At 39.2% G+C, this 21,146-nt stretch overlaps 1 pseudogene; it reads left to right on the top strand.

Moving 5' to 3' along the window:
- The window catches only part of LOC123521550, a 36,110-nt pseudogene extending 25,359 nt beyond the window's left edge, over positions 1-10,751 (top strand).
- Positions 10,752-21,146: the final 10,395 nt, after the last annotated feature.

Below are 21,146 nucleotides of genomic sequence, written 5' to 3'. Positions count from 1 at the left end.
AACAACAACAACAATTATCATGGTTGCTCAGGGAGTTGGAAGGAGCTGGACTGCACTGGAGATAGCACACATAGAGGAACTAATGTACTGGTAAAACTCATGTTCCATTTCTGAAACTGAATGGTAGATACATGGTTGTTTGCTGTACGGTTGTCTTAATTACCTAATGCTGCCTTAACAACAACAGTGAAACACAAATGAGCGGCTTTAAAGAACAAATCTCTTATCTTACAGCTCAAGAGACTGGAAGTTGGAATTGCAGGCACAACTACAGGAGGTCCTTCTTAGTCTATTCAGCTGTGGCAGTCCTTAGTGTCCCCAGGAGCCTATCTTCTGTGTCAGCCCTTCTTCTGATGGCATCTTGCCCTGTGTCTGTGTCTATTCTGTTCTTCTACAACTCGGAGGTGATTAGGTTAGGACCATCCTCTGGAATGACGTCATTAATACAGCAAAAGAAAATTATTCCCAGAGTCATATTTGTAAATATAGTGGTTAGGAATTCAACATGACATTTGAAGATACAATTCCATTCACAATAACTGTTATTCTTTTTAGGGTGCACACATGTTGTAAACATTCTCTTATGCTTAGTAACATTAAAATATAAGAATGAACGGAAGAATATCAAAGATATTTTAAGGAATATAAATCAATGTCCACTCAATGCTTAGAATATTTAATTTTTAAATAAAAAGTACAAAAGTAGAGTAATAGCTTAATAAAAAAGGGTATCCAGAAAGCTGCATATTTGCCTTTAAAATTTAGAATAAGGGCCTTCCAAGCATAAAAAAATCCCCCCAAACCAAACCAAAACAAAAAACCAACCAATCCAGTAGTAATTTTCTATGAAGCACAATGTGTCCACTGTCTTTCTGTCCAAAGGTGGTTCATTTCTGAAAGTGTATTTAAAAATAATTATCAGTGGGTGAAGGGAAATGTCGAACAGTGTAAGATATGACAAAATAATAATTTATAAATTATCAAGGGTTCATGAGGGAGGGAGGAGCGGGGAGGGAGGGGGAAAATGATTACAAGGATCTACATATAACCTCCTCCCTGGGGGACGGACAACAAAAAAGTGGGTGAAGGGGGATGTCGAACAGTGTAAGATATGACAAAATAATGATGTATAAATTATCAAGTGTTCATGAGGGACGGGGGAGCGGGGAGGGAGGGGAAAATTGAGGAGCTAATGCCAAGGGCTTAAGAGGAGAGCAAATATTTTGAGAATGATGAGAGCAACAAATGTACAAATGTGCTTTACACAATTGATGTGTGTATGTATAGATTGTGATAAGAGTTGCATGAGCCCCCAATAAAATGATTAAAAAAGAAAATATAATAATTTATAAATTATCAAGGGTTCAAGTAGAAAGAAAATGTTTTGGAAATGATGATGGCAACATGTGTACAATTGTGCTTGATACAATTACTGTATGGATTGTTATAGGACCTCTAAGAGCCCCCAATAAAATGATTTATTAAAAATAAAATAAAATCCATGAGACTTTTATTTCTTATTTCCACTTTATTACATTGACTAGAATCTCCAGCACAATATCCAGTAAAATATTATGAGTAGGCATAATTTTCCCCTAATGATAAAGACAAAAATTTTCGGTGTTATTTCATTGACATAATGTTCTCTGTACATGTTTTATAACTATTCTGCATCACCTTAAGGGCGGTCCCTTCTATAAGTAGTTTGCTAAGAGTTTTAATAAGAATGGGCCTCAAATCAAATGTGTGCTCTGTATTATGGAGATCATGGTATATCATTTTCTGTTGGTAGGTGAACTGCATGTTAATCAGCCTTTCACGGCTGGGATGAAGCATTCTTTTTGCATGCTTTTCCTCCTTAGATACCAGTTTAATACATGGCATTGTGGAAAGGAGTTTTATCTCTGCATTTTGGGGAGAGATTGGCTTCTTGGTGTCCTTTCTTTCGATGTCCGGGTCAGGTTTGGGGTTCTGCTCTCTTTATGTATGCACCCCCAAAATAAAGCACTAGGACCTGTTTCCTCTGGTTCTATTACCTGGAAGAGGTTGCAGAAATGGGGTACTATCTGGATTTGAAATATTTGAAAGAATGTTCTGGTGATGATTTTCTTTTCTTTTTTTTTTAATTTTCAAATCATTTTATTAGGGGCTCATACAACTCTTATCACAATCCATACACACATCAATTGTGCAAAGCGCATTTGTACATTCAGGTGTTTAATAATGGATTCAAATTACTTAATATAGATATGATAACTCAAGCACTATAATCTTTCTGATAGCAAAGTTGATGGTCATATTTTGAGGACCCTCTCCTAGTTTATCTGAATTTTCAATATATTGCTATAAGCTAGTTCATAATAGCATATTACTTTATTTTTGGTATTTGTAAGATATTCAGTGATACAGTTTTTCTTCTGGTAATGATCATTAATTTTCTCTTAAACATACTAGCTTTGGACTTATGGCCTTAATTTACCTTGTCAAAAATACCTTTCGGTTTATTTTTTCTACTTTTACCACATTGGTTTCTTCTCTGTATTTTTTCTTGTTTTCTCATAGGATTGACCTACTGTTACTTCATTATTTTTTAATTTTTCAGTTCCTCTCCCGTAATACATGCATTTACAAGCATCCCCATCCCACTGAGTACAGCTGTCATCATGCTTTGGTTGCATCCCACACAAGTTTCAACATGTTGCATTTTCATTATGATTCCATCCAACTGCTTTCTCCTAATTACCATTTTGATTTCTTAATCACTTACGTATGAATATTGTTCAGAAACATGCAGTTTCATTTCCACATAATTGAGGTGTTACCCTTTGTGTTAGTCTGGGTAGACTAGAGAAACAAATTCATAAAAACACTCATATGTGTATAAGAAAGAGCTTTATAAAATTGAATATTGAAGAGCTTTAAGTAATTGAATATTGAGAAAACGCCTAGTCCAGTCCAGAGCAAGTCCATAGTGCGATATGAGCCCATGTGTCCGATACCAATCTATAACGTCCTCTTCAGACTCACGAAACACATGCAATGACACTGAATGCAGGAAATCACAGGCCAGTGGATGGAAAGTCTTGTGGATCCAGTGGCAGTGGAAACATCTCAGTGCTGGCGTGGGTCTCCACGTGGCTCCTCCAGCTCCAGGGCTCTAGCAAAGCTCCATGCATTTTCTCTACAGGAATTTCTCTCAGGGAGTGTTTGTCCCGCCTCCAGCTTTCTATTTATCTCCTTAGCACCTCCAAATGAGGTCATCCAAGCTGCGACCTGATTGACAGGCTAAACTCCACCCCTTTATTCTTAAATCTCAGATTGACAACAGATTATTGTATATACTCATGTATATGCCGAGTTTTTCGGCAGATTTTTAATGCAGTTTTTGTGGTAAAATTAGGTGCCTCAACCGATATTCAGGGTGGCTTATCCTTGAGTATATATGGTATGTAACTACCACACCCTTTTTCTATTATTAAGATTTGTAACTTAATTCCTGTATGCCACCCAATATACTCTGTTCCAATCCTTTGAAATGTAGGGCATTCCCTTCAGTCCATCAGCTGGTTAGTGTCGGTAAATGTCCCGTGTGAACTTACACTCTGACTGTGGATTGCATATGTCTGTCTATGGGCTCTCATGATCTCAGTTTGCTGCTCCAGGTGCACACAGAGCAGAAGGCTTTTCTGGATTCTCTTTTCCACGTAGAGGCTCTGCACATAAGAAAAACTTTATCTTCTGCTCAAATTCAGAATTGGTATATGCCCTCTCCACCCTACAAGGAAAACCAGCTGAGGAATAGAGCCCACCTGTACACAAGCCTCTTCTCTTTCATTTTCATTCATCTAGCCCTTCATGCTTGCATACCTGTGAAGCCTTTAACAGGGTGATTATGGTTTTTTATCCAAGTTTTTTACATTGCTTCAGTGTGAGCATTGGCCTGCTGTGGTTTATTGCATTTTGCCTAGAATATGAAGTCAAGGCTTTTTAAATATTTACAAAACTCAGGATTAAAAAAGAAATCAATCCAAGAAAGTGTTGCAATGCAAAGAATAAAGCATCAGGAGCCTTGCCTACTTTCACAGGAATTCATTAATCATCTATGAGGGGGTTAACACCGTACCACGGGCTGTGGACCCAACACATGATGCGGTGCTTAATTCGAAGGCTGAACCTGAACCAAAGGAGATTACGCTCCGTAGAGATGTCAGCTATGCAAAGCCATGCTACATGTGTTGTAACAGGAGAATGAAGTTAGCTTCTTGAATCCAGAGAAATCATAGGAAACTTGCCTTAGATGACTCAGGAGAGAGGTTTTCATGTAAATAATATGGGACATAAGAGGAGGAACGATAGTCAGGCAAAGGGACAGTGTTTGCAAAGACTTATTGGCCAATAAGATGATGTATTGTCAACTGTGTTGGTCTGTGCTATTGTGTATGTGTGAAAAAGGTAAGTTCAGCCCCAAGCAGGCAGGAGAGGAATTGAATACCAACGTAGAGTATTTCATCGTACCACCCACCTCCCCCGGAGGAACTACCATGTTAATAGAGATTTTTCCAGCAAAGCAAAATGGCATAATTAACTTAGCTGTTTAAAAAAAAAATTGTTACGGCAACAGAGGAGAGAGTATAATAGAAGGCAACTGTCGAAATGGAAGAAAGAATGCTTGCAGGGAAAGCAATATGAATTTTTTCTAGAATCTTACGTATAGCTTTTATAGATTTTGATGCCCTGCGCTGTGAGGATGACTTACTCTGTAAATCTAGTAACAGAAATAAAAATGGCTGTACTATAACGCTACCACACCCTCATTCCATTAACGTATATTTTGACATATTCAGAAAATAAGTCTACTCCCCAAGTGAGGTTTGCTTCAGTAATGTGACTCAGTTTCTTGAGGAGCTTTTGGAAACACAATCTTAAAAGCATCCTTTTAGACATCTGTTGGTTCCAGGAGCAGTATTTCTTAGTATCATTCTTTTTTATCTCATTTAACAAAAACACTTTCTCTTACTCAACTCTCAAATATATAAATTAAAGTGGATGGAGAGAGAGAGGGAGACAAAAACTAGGTTTAAAGAGGGAGTGGACTAGTAAACAATTATCCCTCCCTCCTCACTGTGTGTGACTCTTTGAGCAAGATTTAGCCAAATGGAGGAAGGACAAGGAGAGCGGGGGAGATTGTGATATAATGTAATAAAGTCTAAATTCTAGTAACTAGCTCTGCCGCTTATCCTGGCCTGTCATCTTGTACATTTGAAATACGTCACAGGCAAAGCTGCTTCAGGGTAGCTTTTTCTTCAGTGCAAATGCAATAATGTCTATTCTGTCTAATTTTAAAATGCATCCTGTGTGAGACATTAGCAGTAACCACTAGAGACCATGTCCCTCACTGATTCACCTTTCTTGCCATTTCATTTCCTGCTCTTCCCCACCCCCACCCCCCATAGGAAAAAAACTGTCAGCTGAAGTGATTGCCCAGAGACAGTTACCTCCTGGAACTTAAAAGGATTGGCTGAACTGAGAACAGATGCAAATTCAGAAGCCCATGGAGTTTCAGAAGCCCCCAGATTGCATTTGGTAAATACTCTCTTTTGGTGAAAACCTATTACCACATCCCATGTTGTGATTCAACAGTTGGAGCCATTTCAACTTGCTGATTCCTTATGGAGTGAATGCGTGGATGGTAGCTAGCTAGGAACCATTGTAAAATATTAATTCAGGTTCTTATAGTAATGTATAACTCTCAAAGCCCTTGAAAATTCCTATTTGTTTTTGTGAAGCTGCCTTATTTTACTGAGGACAAGATTTAATGGAGGTGCCTGAGATGAGGGGTTCACTTTCTGGGTAGATACTTACTCATTCTGATGGCAGGCAACTTAATATCAAATGTGGACGTACCCAGCTTGGCCAAGGTAAATAACATCACTAAGAGGTATACACACAAAAAGAGGATGTTTAAGGTAAATACTATGACCTGAACAACATCTCATGTGTATGCATAAAACGGTACGTGTGTATCTACATGGGCACATCCAGATGTATAGACACAAGCATGCTATGTTTAATTGTGCTTCACCGATGAGATGGTTTTTACAAAATGAAAAGTTTTGTGGCAGACCCACATCCAGCAAGTCTTAGCCTGCCATTTTCCCAGCACTTCAGGTTTCTGTGCCACATTTTGGTAGTTCTAATAATATTTGAACTTTTTCCATGACATCACTACACACTTAATAGACTACAAAGTCATATCAACATAGCATTTATATTCACTCGGTAACCAGCAGTTCCTGGGGTTTGATTTGTTGTGATGTTTGCTTTATTGCAGTAGGCTGGAAATGCAGCCTCCGTGTCTCCAAGGTGTGCTTGTGTGTGTACAGGAGGGCTTCAAACGTCTGTGGAAAAAAACACTTCATCTCACAATTAAATTTTCTGTGGGCTTTTTGAAGTCTTGTACATTTAAGTACATGCAACCATATATAATCATATACAGCCTGTCTGGGTTACAAATGAGATCCCTTCCTAATGGGCTTTAAGAATCAGTCGCTGTGTGTGAAGAGATGCATTAGGATTCTTTGTTCAGGCTTTTTGTAGTGCAAGGAAAAACTTTTCAATGGCTTTGAATCCATCAGAGCAGCAAAGGAGGCTATTGAAACGAAGAATTTGTTTCAAGTGAGGGAACATTTGGATACCTTTAAAACAGAGCTTCTAACGGCAGAGGAGGGTCAAAGTGGCTCAGAGGTGGTAGTGCTTTGAATGTTCCCGGCTCTGCAGAGTCTAGACAATAACACAGTCTCGTGCATCAGGCCCCTGAAAGGGCTTACTAAGCCTCTACTAGGTCTCTGATTCTAGGGTTTCGACCTGTAGTTCCCCACTTTCCGTTTCCATGACACGTCACCCAAATTGTAAAAATTCTGGTCTGTTCCTGTTTCGCTTTGTCAGCCATGACAGAACCTGCTACAACAGATTCGAAGCCCTGCTTGAAGGGCGAGTTGTCCTTCAGTCAAGTATTCCTAACAAGGAGGACCGCCTGTGTGTCATAAAGCACGTCAGAGGATAAACATGGATACATCTTAGACTTAACCAACCACTGCATGAACTTATTTAGCAGTCTTGTGGAGCAGTTTGGTCAATTGTGTGTATAGTTTATGTTCTGCTTCCTAGCTTGATGTGTCACATCTGTGACCTGAAAGCTTGTGCGTGACTAAGATGTTGTTAGGTGCCATGGGGCCGGATCCAACCCATAGCAACCCTATGCACCACAGAACGAAATCATGCCTGGTTCTGCACCATCATCACAATTGTTCTTATGCCTGAGCCCAGTGAGGCAGCCACTATGTCAATCCACCTGGTCAAGGGCCTTCCTCTTTCAATGCCCCTCCACTTTACCAAACATGATATCCTCTCCAGGGACTGGTCCCTCCTGATAATAAATCCTGGGTATGTAAGAGGAAGTCTAGCCATCCTTGCCTCCAAGGAGCACTCTAGCCTTACTTCTTCCAAGACAAATTGGTTTGTCCTCTTAGCAGTCCATGGTACATTCAATATTCTTTTCCAGGATCACAAGTTAAATGTATCAATTCTTCTACGGTCTTCCTCATGCAATGTCCAACGATCACATGCAAATGATGCAATGGAGAATATCGTGGCTTGGGTCAGGTGCACCTTCGTCCTCAGAGTAACAGCTTTGCTCTTCAATACTCTAAAGAGGGTCTTGTGCAGCAGATTTACCCAATGCAATATGTCTTTTGATCTCTTGACTGCTGCTCCCATGAGTATTGATTATGCATTCAAGCAAGACAAACATCCTTGACAACTTCAACCTTTTCTTTATGTATCATGATGTTACCTATTGGTCCAGTTGTGAGCATTTTGGTCTTCTTTACATTGAGTGGTAATCCAATACTGAAGGCTGCAACCCTTTATCTTCATCAGCAAGTGCTTCACTTCCTCCTCCCCTTCGGCAAACAAAGTGGTGTCATCTGCATACTGTAGGATTAATAGGCTCAAATTGCTAAAATGTCCGAACTTACTAAACTGCTAGGACACTGGAGGACTCCCTGAAACTAGCAGCTGGAGATATCCTATAAACCTTGAGCCAATACTATCCCATGTGGTCAATTTTTAGTTAAATAAGACATTGGCTATGAAAATAATAATATCCATGAGTACTGTGCTCCTTTAAAACACAATTTGTACTGATACTCAGTTTTTGTACTGATCGTACAATAATAATTTGTACTGATCATCAATCTTTGAGTACCTGTTGAGCATAACTTAACTATTGTGTTTAATCAAACTCAAAGACAGGAAGTCAAGGAGGCTGGAAAACGGAATAACGAGAAACGGAACTATCATAATGGAACTAATAAGAAAGTTGATACATTGTGCAAACTGTATCTAAGGACACAGAACACCTTGTGTAGACATTGTTAAGTGGGAACCTAATTCGCTATTTAAACTTCCACCGAAAGCACCATAGAATTTTTTTTTTTTCTTAAAGTTAAGCAACTCCACCAAAGGCACACAAGTCACACAAATAAGACTGGAAGAAATAACTTTTAGTTTTCAAAACCAATTTTCTTTCTTAAGCTTGTCCCTCGTTAATCCCTCCCTGTGCTTTGTCTGTGGTATTCAATCAACTTGGTAACCAAGTTAAAACTTGGATGGACTAAGCTCTTCTTATATGAGGGAGCTTCAAAAAATCATGGAAAATTCAATAAAAAGATAATGGGATTTTTACCCCCACTTTCAAAAAATCCACCTGCATGATTTCAGCTCTCTTGCAAAGAGGAATAATCATATGCTGACTTGGTGTAAAGTCATATTCAGCAAGTGTTGTAAATGGCATTAATATTTTACAGCCTTCAATCCATGAATCAGACTCATGTCATTTTTTGAACCTGAGCCCTAAGGTGATTTTATCGCCAAAAAAGTTCAATTTTCAAAATCTAATAAACTGTCATCTGTATGAAAGACACAATTTTGCTGATGTAAGTAGTATCAAGAAAGGTTGGAAAGGCTACAGAATGGTAACCACTTGCAAACATAGTGAATATATTTTTAAGTTCTTCTTTCCCAAGTTCAGAAGTAAATGCCGGTGATAGTTTTGAAGGAGCAAGAAGTTTACTTGCTCGTCCTCTTTACAAAACAAACAAGGTTTTGCTAACACAGATTTGAATATCAATTCCGAGACATATTCCAATTATTATCCTCCTCTAAAATAGAAATGCATGTGGTCCATACATCAACATCTTATGTCTTCCCAAGGTTTTCATCTTGCTAGGATCATCTTGTTTTGTACTATCTAAGAGAAATTGCCTCAACTCCTCAAGACATTCGAGGGGCCTTCAAAAAGTTCTTGGAAAAATGTAATTGAAAGATAATGGGATTTTTCCATGAACCTTCTGAAGCCCCCTTTTATTTGTTAGAAAACTGTAACCACCCATTGTATCCAGGGAGTCTTAATTACATTCAATGTAACCTCAAGATTGTATTTCTAATAGGTAGAACCTTGATGCAGAAAACTTTTCTATCCAATTGGGACTCTTGACATTGTAGCTGACATCAAAGGAATTAGAGAAGATAATTTTCTCCTGAATTTTAAATGGCAATGAACATAAAATCTCTTAAAAGTTCTTTGTTTCTGTTTGTTCAGTAAATAAAACCTAGGGACATTGAACCTATAGAGAAAGAAGAGATAACAAGGGTTTGGGAGGAGGGATGATTTACAGGGGTAGAGGAGATAAGAAGTAGATGTCCACAAGAATCGCAGGAAGGAATTTTGTTCAAAAAACAAAGTATGTTTGAAGGCCGATTACAGAAGCAATTGTACAATTATATTTGACATGACTGAACTATGGATTGATACTACATATATAATAATTCCCAAGTTCTAGCAAATTAAAAAAACCAAAACCATAAATCCAGGAATAAGTTCTGGACTAACACTGAATCCTAACTCTAACTTAAGAATAATTAGTTCTTACATCATCATCATGGCCCAGCGAAATGCTCACCTTCATGAAATGATCACTGAAGATAAGGGTGCTACAGCAAAGTGTGGTGAAGAAAGTAGATGGTGTCCAGCTATCAATCAGAATAGTGTCTGGGGTTTTAAAGGCTTGTAGTCAGACAAGCAATCATTCAAGGAAGGCGTCAACTAAGGCCACACAGAAGAAGCACACCAGCTTGTGTGATCCAAAGATGACAATTACAAAATTCAAATACAGTGAATAGAAAAGTATCAGAGCCTCCCTGGAGATGGCGACACTGTCAGCTGTGTTTGTCTCGGGCTTAGGAGGAGAAGCCTCCTATGGATAGTCGCTGGGGCATCACGCCAATTTTGGTCTCAATCCAGGAAAGAGAAAGAGCTGGTAGTGGATGAGGTAATAGAAGAGGTGAACAAAGATCCTGTGCCAGTGTGCCCACCCTTACGAAGCTGAACATACATGCTACCTGATGATCTCCAAGGTCGTCTAGAATCTCGTGTCAAAGAAGTTGTTGGTCCATCTGTTCTTCCGACTTGGCAGGACATCTCCCTGGAGGATGGTCATCTGGACTTTAGACTCTTGGCACATCGAGCTGATGACTCGGGCCATGCGGTTCCTAACTCAAAGCTCCATCTTCTGTGCACAGTTAGAGACGGTCTTGAGTTCTACCCATTCCCTGTCCAAGACAGATAGAAATTTGATGAGCTTATTGCTAGGAACCTGCCTCCCAATTTGAAAATCACTTGGGGATACTGAGCAAGTCAGAAAATGAACGCATGGAAATCGCTCTCCCTTCAAGTATGATGGTGTCATTAGACCTTTGGATATTTTATGCTGTCAAATGCTGCCTGTTCTCTAAACCTACGTTGTCTATGGGAGGAAGAAGGCACCATCTCTTTCTTTTCCTTCTATCATGAATTGACAAATAACAGAAGTGTGTTTCAAATTTGCTGGATTCTTTTTTTTAATTTAACCTAATGTGATCAGGTCACTAATGATTTATGACATTCTTCTCCAAAGGACACTATAAGTTAGCGTGGGTGTCAGATAGGAGACCATGACAAATTTTGAGATGGCTGTTATCTCTTACAGGCATGAAACAATAATTGCAGGCAAATGCTTTTAGCCCTGTGGGGGATTTTTAAATCTAAGAAACATGTATATAAAAAAAAGACATAAGACATAAAAGGCTTATTATAGGTTGTTTCTCTCTTTGACTGTGGACATTAATATAAGAGTAGAAATGGTAGTGATGTGATGTATCCTTTGGAATTAAAAAGACTTCCTAACATGTGTCTTAAAACAATTTTAAAGGTGAAAACTAGCATGAAGCTGGTCATCTGAAGCTTAATCTCCTGGTACAGCTAGTGGATGACCCAGGCCATGCAGGGTTTAACTCAAGGCTGCATCCAATGTGCACAGTCAACAGTGTTCTTGAGTGATACTACAACGTCCGCGGTAAGACAGATCTAAATGCGATGAGCTTATTGCTAGGATAGGACTACCTCCCAATTTGAAGGTCACTTAGGGGTACTGAGCAGATCCAAAAAGGAAAACATGGAAATTCCTTCCCTACCCCATCCCTGAGCAAGGTAACACTTAAAACTTAAGTATTTTACTTTGAAAAAAATGGAAAACTATAAAAGAAAAGTATCAGAGCTAAAAATTGCACACACAATTTGTAGAAGGTTAAGGACAGTGGGAACCCAAAACCCATCTAATCCAACTGAGCTGCTGGCAAATCTACAAGAGTCTCAAACAACCTTACTAGCAGGCAGAGACCATCACAATCTTTATTATACTGGATCGAACTCCATACTTGTCCAGTTGATCTCCCTATAGATACAACCTGAATTTGTACTGGGGTAAGTATCTCCTACATGTTCCATGATAGAAATTTCTTCTCTAGCTTCTTGAATGTTGATTGAGCTCTTCTCCCTCTCACACATTATTTGTATTTTTGTCTTTATACTAATATGATCTTATCCTTACCACGTTAGTGCGATTTGTTTTTCATTGTTTTTTGTTGGATTTCCCAGCTTTGAAGCACAGGAGGAGTGGATATATAATGATAGTAACTGATACAGGTGTTATAGGGAATGCAGGGGTGGGGGTCGTTGATAGGGAGGGAAATGGGATTTGGGGAGTAAATAATGAAGGCAGGAGGGGAGGGAGCACTAGAACTGATCTTGATTCCACAACTCATTATAAAGGTGATTTAACCATGGGGGTGGGGTGCTTTAAGATATATGTGCTGCTGATTGTACAATTCCCCTAGATATGATTGAACAGTTGAACTATTCAATTTTATGATTGAGTTAGTTAATTGTGCCAATCTGGCCAATAATCACATCTGGGGCTAATTGAAAGGCGGAGGGATAAATGGGTGGCGAGCCTCGCCTTTCTAGTTCTCGAGTCTCTTGCTTTGTGATGGTCGCACCAGGGTGCAGCTGCCTTAGCAGTTCCCTGCTTCAGCTTGCAAGATTGACTTCCTACAAGACATCCCCAAGGAGAAGCCACATGGATCTATCCCGATGCAGCCCTGGGTGCTGGAGCAGCCGTATGGAGACCCCTGCTAGTGCTGAGATGCTTATTGGTTCACTGACTCAGCTTTCCTCCTGCAGTCGGCATCATTGCCTCTGTTTTGTGAGGTGGAGGACTTTGTGGATTGGTGTTTAATGGGTTAATGTTGGACTTGTGGGCTTGGGCAGCATTGGGTTGGGATGTTTTCGTGATGCACATTTTCTTTACATAAAACCCTCTCTTATACATGAGTTGCTGTGGATTTGTTTCTCCAAAGTACCTAGACTAACACAATGATATATAAAATATATGTCAATAAAACTGTTGAAAAAAAAGTTCTGGCTTTTGAATTTCCACTGATAACTTTGATATTGGACCTATCTTCCTATATGTTTTTTTATCTCCTCTCCTTCAAACTTGTCATTTTACCTCAGGCAAAAAGGTTCACTTATCTTTCATTTCACTTCTCTTTCATCTTGACTGAAAATTGAAGCTGTAGTTTGTAAACAAAATGATCGATAGACTTCTAAGATTAACCTGAATCACTCAAGTCTTTGTATAGTTCTCCCTGTCCCCATGTATATATGAAATCTATAACTTGCTTCCAACTAATATTGTTAAAGTGATAGTAGACAAGAGGATTTCAAACAGTTCATAAACAATTAAAAGATAACAGAAATTGTCCATGAACTTTTTGAAGCCCTCGTGTATACTCCCATGATCGCACACATCATCCAGCAAAGGTTGATGGATCAGATAGATGTAATAAGATCCCATCACCTACCTGTCCATTTTCAGATTAAGGTAGCCTGCTTGTTGCTATGAAGCTGGAAACTTTCCCACCAATATTGAAAAAAACATGAGGATCCCTTATAGTGGAAAAGCGTAAGTGGACCTTTCAGCCTAAGGCAGATGAAGAAGAAAGGTCTGGCAAGCTACATGCAAATCTCAGCCATTGACAACCTTATGACTGACAACGGGATAGGGACCACACAATCACAATGGCCAGAGCATAGGAGCAGGCATCATTTCACTCCACCGTGAATGACTCAGGATTGCCACAAGTCAGGAGCCCAGTGGTGGCAATTAATGATAACAAGTACCTCAAACTTAGTTTCCCCAGGCCTAACCGAATAAGATGAAGTTAGAGTCTGGCAGTCAGAGGCAGTAGAAGCCAAGGGACTTTCTCTGGAGGTTGAAGTAACAAGACACCCTGAATTTTATAAATACAGTAGAACCGTGGGCCTTGGCGCTAATATGTTCCAGAAGGAACGTCAAGATGAAATGCAGCCGAGTTCTGAATCAATTATTCCTGTAAGAAATAACTGAAAATGGATTTATCTATTCTCAACCACCAAGTTTTTACCCTAACCTTGCCCCTTTGTACAAAACATTACACAGCAATTTAAAGTAAATAAGTCCAGAAGTAAATAATATCATTTATATAAGACACACAACATTAAAAGTTTTTAACAACTCTAGTATGGCCCATACCTTGAGATTGATGAGGATCTGGATCTGTGGACACGGATGTGGAGAGGAGGGATGGAGAGTCACTGTTTGGAAGGAGAATCCCCTCCTGTAAGATCTACTGGTAGCTGCTTTTCAGGAGTTTTTTCCCTTTTTTGCCTTTTTAACAAGGAACTGACTGGCTTTCTCTTAAAAAACAAATCTGTTGAATGTGGTCAGGTGTTGGCATTTCCATAACTGTTTTCTAAAAGGGTTTACTAAATTATCATCCACAATATCGACAATATGGTTAACCAGTTCCTTATCATGATGATTCTTTTTAAAAAACTTTTAAGACCTGAGTTAGTTAATTGTGCCAGCCTGGCCGATAATCACATGTGGTGCTGGTTGAAAGGCAGAGGGATAAATGGGTGGTGAAGCCTCGCCTTTCTAGTTCTCAGGTCTCTTGTTTTGTGATGGTTGTATCGGGTGCAGCTGCCTTAGCAGTTTCCTGCTTCAGCTTGCAAGATTGACTTCCTACAAGACATCCCCAAGGAGAAGCCGCATGGATCTATCCCGATGCAGCCCTGGGTGCTGGAGCAGCCGTGTGGAGACCCTTGCCAGTGCTGAGATGCTTACACGTTCACGGACTCAGCTTTCCTCCTGCAGTCGGCATCATTGCCTCTGTTTTGTGAGGTGGAGAACTTTGTGAACTGGTGTTGGGTTAATGGGTTAGTGTTGGACTTGTGGGCTTGGGCAGCATTGGGTTGGGATGTTTTCATGATGCACCTTTTCTTTACATAAAACTCTCTCTTATACGTGAGTCGCCGTGGATTTGTTTCTCCAAAGTACCTAGACTAATACAGGACCCCTGTTTTTTTTATTTAAAAACAGTACAAAAAGCCACAAAAACTAAGAAAAATATAGCAAACCGCTTCAAACACAGCTACAAATGGCTTAAACAACTCATACTGACAACACCAACTACCTGTGAGTGACTGAAGCGTGGACTGCCTTTGTTTACAGGAATCACTTGTGTTGGCCTGGAATCTGAGGTTTGGTTTGAGTTCAATGCAAAATGTTTCCAACCTTTCACATCAAAACCCAATTACGTCAGCTACTGATGCAACTGAGTACCGGGGTTCTACTGTGCAAGGAAAGGGGTTCTGCCAACAATCATGGGAGTTTGGAAGGGAACCCCGAGCCTGGGATGAGACCATACTCCTGGTCAAATGGAGCGTAGATTCCATACCACCCCCAATCCAAGCATCCCCTGTCCTGATCTATTTTTTGCCCCCGTGCATTTTCCAGCCCTCAACATACCATATCATTTACATGTCAATTGAATTTTTGCTTACTATTTCTCTGAACAAAGACCCTACCTAAACTGTGTCTAGGTTACTGACCCACTGAACAAGGGGGATAGTAAATGTATATTGTTCTAAATTGGTAAAATTTTAGAAGTCTGGTATATAGCAATACAAAATAAGTACAATTTGCTTTTTTAGGTTTTTTTTGTTTTGTTTTGTTTTCATTAAGTTAATCCTATGGTGTTCTTAAACAAATCCTTTCCTTTCCTTGCTATAGTAACCACATCAGTAAGATCTGTATGGAACTCTTGAAGGTGAAGCAGATTCAGTTATACTTAATCTAATTGATCATAAAGTTAAACAAACATGAATATACCTAAGGAAGGAAGAATAATCATTACCGATTGTAAAAATTGTTAAAAACTACAGATTTGTTGGAGTATCAATCTCCTAAAAAAGTAATTGGCACACTGGTACAGATAGGAACTGGAAACACAGGGAGCACAGGGCAGATGATCCCTTCAGGACCAGTGGTGAGAGTGGCCATACCTGGTGGGTGGAAGGAAGGTGGAGTAGAAAGGGGAAACTGATTACAAGAATCTACATATAACCTTCTCCCTGAGTGACAGACAACAGAATAAATCGGTGAATGGAGACATCGGACAATGTAAGACATGACAAAAAATAATAATTTATAAATTATTAACGGTTCATGAGGGAGGGTGGAGTAGGAAGGGAGGGGGGAAAATGAGGAGCTGATACCAAGGCCTCAAGTAGAAAGCAAATGTTTTGAGAATGATGAGGGCAACAAATGTACAAATGTGCTTGACACACATGGATGGATGTATGGATTGTGATAAGATTTGTACGAGCCCGCAATAAAATGATTTTTTTTTAAATAGAACTAATCGGCATCTTCCAATGAGACACAAAGATACTAGCTGAATAACTACATAGATTATTCTATTCTATATTATTCTATAATCTTTGTCTACTAAAATATTAACTGAAAAAAGTCATCAGGACACTTGATTTAAGAATTGTCTTCATAATGCTAATGGGCTGTGCTTACATAGCCATAGTCCTCTATTATGTTCCACTTAAGGTCACTTCTGAAAAGCTGGGAAAGTAGGGTTAATGTTTAGGCTCAGAACAAATGATAATAACCCGAACTACGCCTGCCTGGGTCAGGCAAGAAAACTTAGCCTGGGCTTGAATTTCAGAAAAACAATTAAAAAGTAAATAATATAAGTATGTCCATGCAACGGAATTTATCGTTACATATTTTTAAACAATACTTCAAGTAAATTGGAGAACAAATGGATTTTATTTTAGGTACTGTGCTTAACTCTGAGTGTAGGAATTGTCTAAAATAGTCTCCTCCTAGGGCCTAGAGCATCTATGGATAAGTCTGGGGTTTGCAGGGATTTACAAATAATTAACTGATCTGTTTTTCTCTTTGCACTGTAAAATATCAATAATTTCCAATGTCATTAGTTTTATTATCGAGGCTTACAGGATGATGTTATTAGCCTGTGACCTTATTCAAATGTTAACATATGGTGGATGTTGTTGAAATTGTTTAAATACTGTTTTGACTGTATGCCAGAAAAATTCACAATGAAGCATCTATTTCTTTGTTTTTTTCCACAATACCCAAGTTGCCCTGCTGTACTTTCTCTAAATTGGTTCTTATTAAAGATTTTTTAAAAGTCTCCATGAAAGAAAGTTGCTCAAAATGCTCTTAACAAAAGAGATAGAAATATTTGACCTTGAAGAAACAGGGATTTCAAAAGGGGACAGTCAAGTTCACTCAATTCCCACACAGCTGCTGTGCCATCGGAATTCAGTGGGGCTGTCTTCAGTCTAAAAGCAAAAGCATTACACAGAAAACCGAAGAAAATTCCCTCTGCTCACTTACAAGCAATTCGCTGCTTGATTATCGATGTCCTTAGGCGTGCTGCCATGCAAGAGAAGAGTGTATAACTCAAGTCACCCCATTCTTAACATGTCTGGCCTGGTCTATTTTTTTCCATAGCATTTTTTAACCCTTAAGACAATATAATTTCCTTATCAATTATATATTTTTGCTTATCATTTTTTCTCCCCACTAGGCTCTCAGGTCCAAAGAGGCAGAGATTATTTTTCTCATGTTTGTGTATTGATATATCCCCAGTTGAGCGGGGACTAACTTTTACGTAGAAGATAGTCATTAACACTTTTGAATGAATAAATGAACAAATCCATCAATTCCCTATCACTGTTAGTGCTAATGCATTCCCAGGGGGTGTGGTTACGCAGGCATAGTTGTGCTGGGTTTTGTCCAGTATCTCTAACAGTATTTTTTTAAAGGATGAAAATGATGCTTACCTTTGTGTTTGGAAAGAAGCTATTTCTCCATCAACAAGTTCTGCCCTTGAGCCCCTTTGACATTTGTTGGGATGAATTTATGCTGATTCGATCCTCTCCTCTCACCTGGAGATCAACTGAGTAGTGGGCAAATTCCGTAAACTCTGAAATACAGTTGGCCTATGCTCAGAGTTCAGCAGTGAAGAAGGACCCGAACAAAATCATTGGCCCACATCGGGAGTAAGGTCCTAACATTGTCCTCATTAAAACCCATCTGAAAGAATATTCATGGTTTTTTAAAATCTCATTTTCCTTTTGCAGGACTTACAGAGATTAACATACCATCAAATTTAGATACATTTTCAAGTGTTTCTTTCATATTAGAGGCTATATTAAATCCATTGATAAAATCTAAAAATGTCATGTTAGGGGAAAGAAAAAAACCATAATTTGAACCTGCTTCCCTAATAAATAGGAGTTGCCTACAAGTAATGTTCATATCATGCTCCTCCCCAGGCACCACTGCCCCTTATGTAAGTTCAGATGTACGTTCAGGCCAAGGGTGGATATTCCAAATAAGAACAACATGGAGGACATGAGCGATGTACAGATTATGCCGAGATAATTCGTGAGCTGCATATTTGCTTGACTTAGTACATGTTGCTCCAATTATATGCACAACATTAAGTACCACATTAGCATCACCGTTGTAGTGGGTGTCTAGCTGTGAAGAAGTAGAAAGAGCAGTAGATTTAGGGCAGAATCCATCAACTTACCTTGCAGTGCTGCTCCTGACTAGCGAGGAGTGTCCTGAAAATTATTTAACATCTCAAACTCTAGTTTTTCCTTTTCCAAAACTATGAGAATGGAATCATGGGGGCGTGGATCCCTAGAATTCATCCCAGTTAGGCTACAGGAATTTTGCTCCAACTGAAAATTCATCTTTCCTACCTTTAAAAGCATTCATTTCTACATTATATTTCTATCAGCATAAATTCATGCTTCTACTTCACTTTTCATAAATGCATATGTATGTGTGCACGCATGTAACACACACACACACACACACACACACACTTTAGATTCCAGGTCTTTACAACTATCCCCCTTTTCCTCTCATTTCTTTTCAAGAAAATCTGCTTCTCTCCAGTAGATCCAGCGCCTCATCACTTCTTCACCCTGACTCCTGTTGGTGGTATCCTTCCACATCGATAAATCCAGTGGACCTTGACCATCAGCAGTTTGTAGCACCACATTGCTGACAGCACCCACTATCTCGACCTGCTTTCTTAACTCCCAGAACATCTTGTTCCTCCTAATATCATAGCCACGCCGTCTCTTCCCTTTCTCACCTGCTGTCTGTGCATGTTTTCGCTCTAAATGACAACCACTGAGCCTTCATCTTTTCCTGGTACATTTGTTCCTGAAAATGCTCCTCCATTCTAGAAATGCTAGAATAATTCCTAGCCGTACATCTCCAGCCCAGGTGTCCCTACGAAACTCTTGGATCATAGATACAAACACTTACTTGATTTCACCTCTGAGACATTCAGACATTTCTCCAACTTATCAGTCTCAAATGAAATTGTAGTCTTTGACACAAACCAAGTCAGCTGTCGGTTCCTGTATTTGAGTGCATTGTTGCAGTGACTGGGGGAGTCCATCTAACTAGGATCTCCCTCTCTTTCACTGACCCACTACTGTAACAAACAAGATGTTGTTCTCCAGGGACTGAGTCCCCCTTCACCTTATAGATCCATATCCCTACATATCCAAAGTGCTTGAATCGAAGTCTTGCCATCCTGGCTACTAAGGAGCATGCGGGCTGCACTTCTTCCAATACATATATTTGTTTACATGTCTGACAAGCCATTCATATTTAATATTCTTTACCAACACCATGGTTCAAAGACATCAATTCTTCTGCAGTTTTCTTTATCCATTGTCCGTCTTTCAATTGCATATGAGGAAATTAAAAATTCCACGGCTTGTGTTAGGGACACCTTAGACTTCTGCAGGGGCTCTCTGTCTCTACTCTTTAACACTGTAGAGATCTCTTGTAGCAGATTTGCCCATGAATGTATGTTCTTTGATTTCCTGACTGCTACTTCCATGGGCATTGAACATGAATCCAAGTGAAATGCAATCCTGGACAACTTCAATCTGTTCTTCTCTTATGGTGATGTCGCTTACTGGTCCTAATGTGAGGTTTGTTGTTTCGTTACATTAAATGATAATCAGTAGAGCAGGCCGTAGTCTTAGCCATTATCTTCTCCAGCTAGTGCTCTAAGTTCTCCTCGCTTCAGCGATCGAGGTTGTATCCCTGGCATATTGTACGTGGTTAATGAGCTGGCCTCCAATTCTGATGGAATTTGTATTTGATTTTTAAATTTTTAAATTATTTTTGCATTATTCAGCTTCTCTAATTATTTTCTCAGCATAGAGATGGAATAAAAATAGTGAAGGCATACAACTCTAAAGCAAGCCTTTCCCAATTTTAAACCATGAATCTATATTGGTGCCCATTCCCTTGAATCACCTTTCTTTGAATGAAATCTGGATCTCCTCCAGATGGTGAGCCAGGTATGTGACTTCTGAATTTCTAGGCATAGACCAGTGAGTGCCTTCAGTGCTGTATAAGTTGGTTGTAATATTTCAACTTGTATTCCATCAGTTTCTGGAGACTTCCTTATGCTTTGCTAATATCTTTAGTGCTGCTTGAACTTCTGCCTTCAATATCATAAGTTCTTAATCATACGTTACCTCCTGGCTGAATGTCAACCAATTATTTTTGGCTCAGGGACTGAGCATTTCTCCCATCTTCTTTGATGCTTGCTGGGTCATTCAATAATTTGCCCAGAGAATCTTTCTATATTGGGCAACTAAGGGCTTCCTGGTTTTTCTTCAGTGCCTTCAGTTTGAGAAATGCCAATCATGGTCTTCTTGTTTAGGTTTTCTAACTCCGTGTCTTTATACATTTCATTACCGTGTTTTACTGTCTTTTCAAGCCACCCTTTCAAAAGTTTTATTTGGCTCTTTGACTTGATCAATTCGTCACATTAGTGCCTCTGTGCAAATTTCAATCTCTTCTGACATCCATTTCAGTGAATGCTTTCTTTGCTATGTTTTAAAAAGCCTGTGGTTGCTTCCAGTGAGGCCTCCTGGATGCTCTGCTACAATGTGTCTGGTGTTTGGCCATTGTTACTCAGTGAGTCAAATTTATTCTTGATATGATCTCCAAGTTTAAGTGGGATGTACTCAAGCCTTGGCATATCACAGGTATTCATGAAATATTATTAAATTTATATTAGACATTAAGAAAAATTAAGTTATTAAATAAAGTGACAAAGGCCACGTATTCACATGTACAATTCATCTTTGCCTACAATTTGAGTAAGTAAAATGGGATAATCTTCATACAGATTTATTCATACATTTATTCTTATAAGTCGATCGCTGCAGAGACTACAAAGATAAATATGGCATAATGAACAACCTGAAGGAATTACTGATTTGCTAG

This window comes from Echinops telfairi, unplaced genomic scaffold (genome assembly GCF_000313985.2).
Source record: "Echinops telfairi isolate 266 unplaced genomic scaffold, ASM31398v2 ScPeMD7_23;HRSCAF=83, whole genome shotgun sequence".
In the NCBI taxonomy this organism is placed as follows: Eukaryota; Metazoa; Chordata; class Mammalia; order Afrosoricida; family Tenrecidae; genus Echinops; species Echinops telfairi.
The sequence above is the reverse complement of the archived record's forward strand: the minus strand, read 5'-3'. Positions and strand labels throughout refer to the sequence as shown.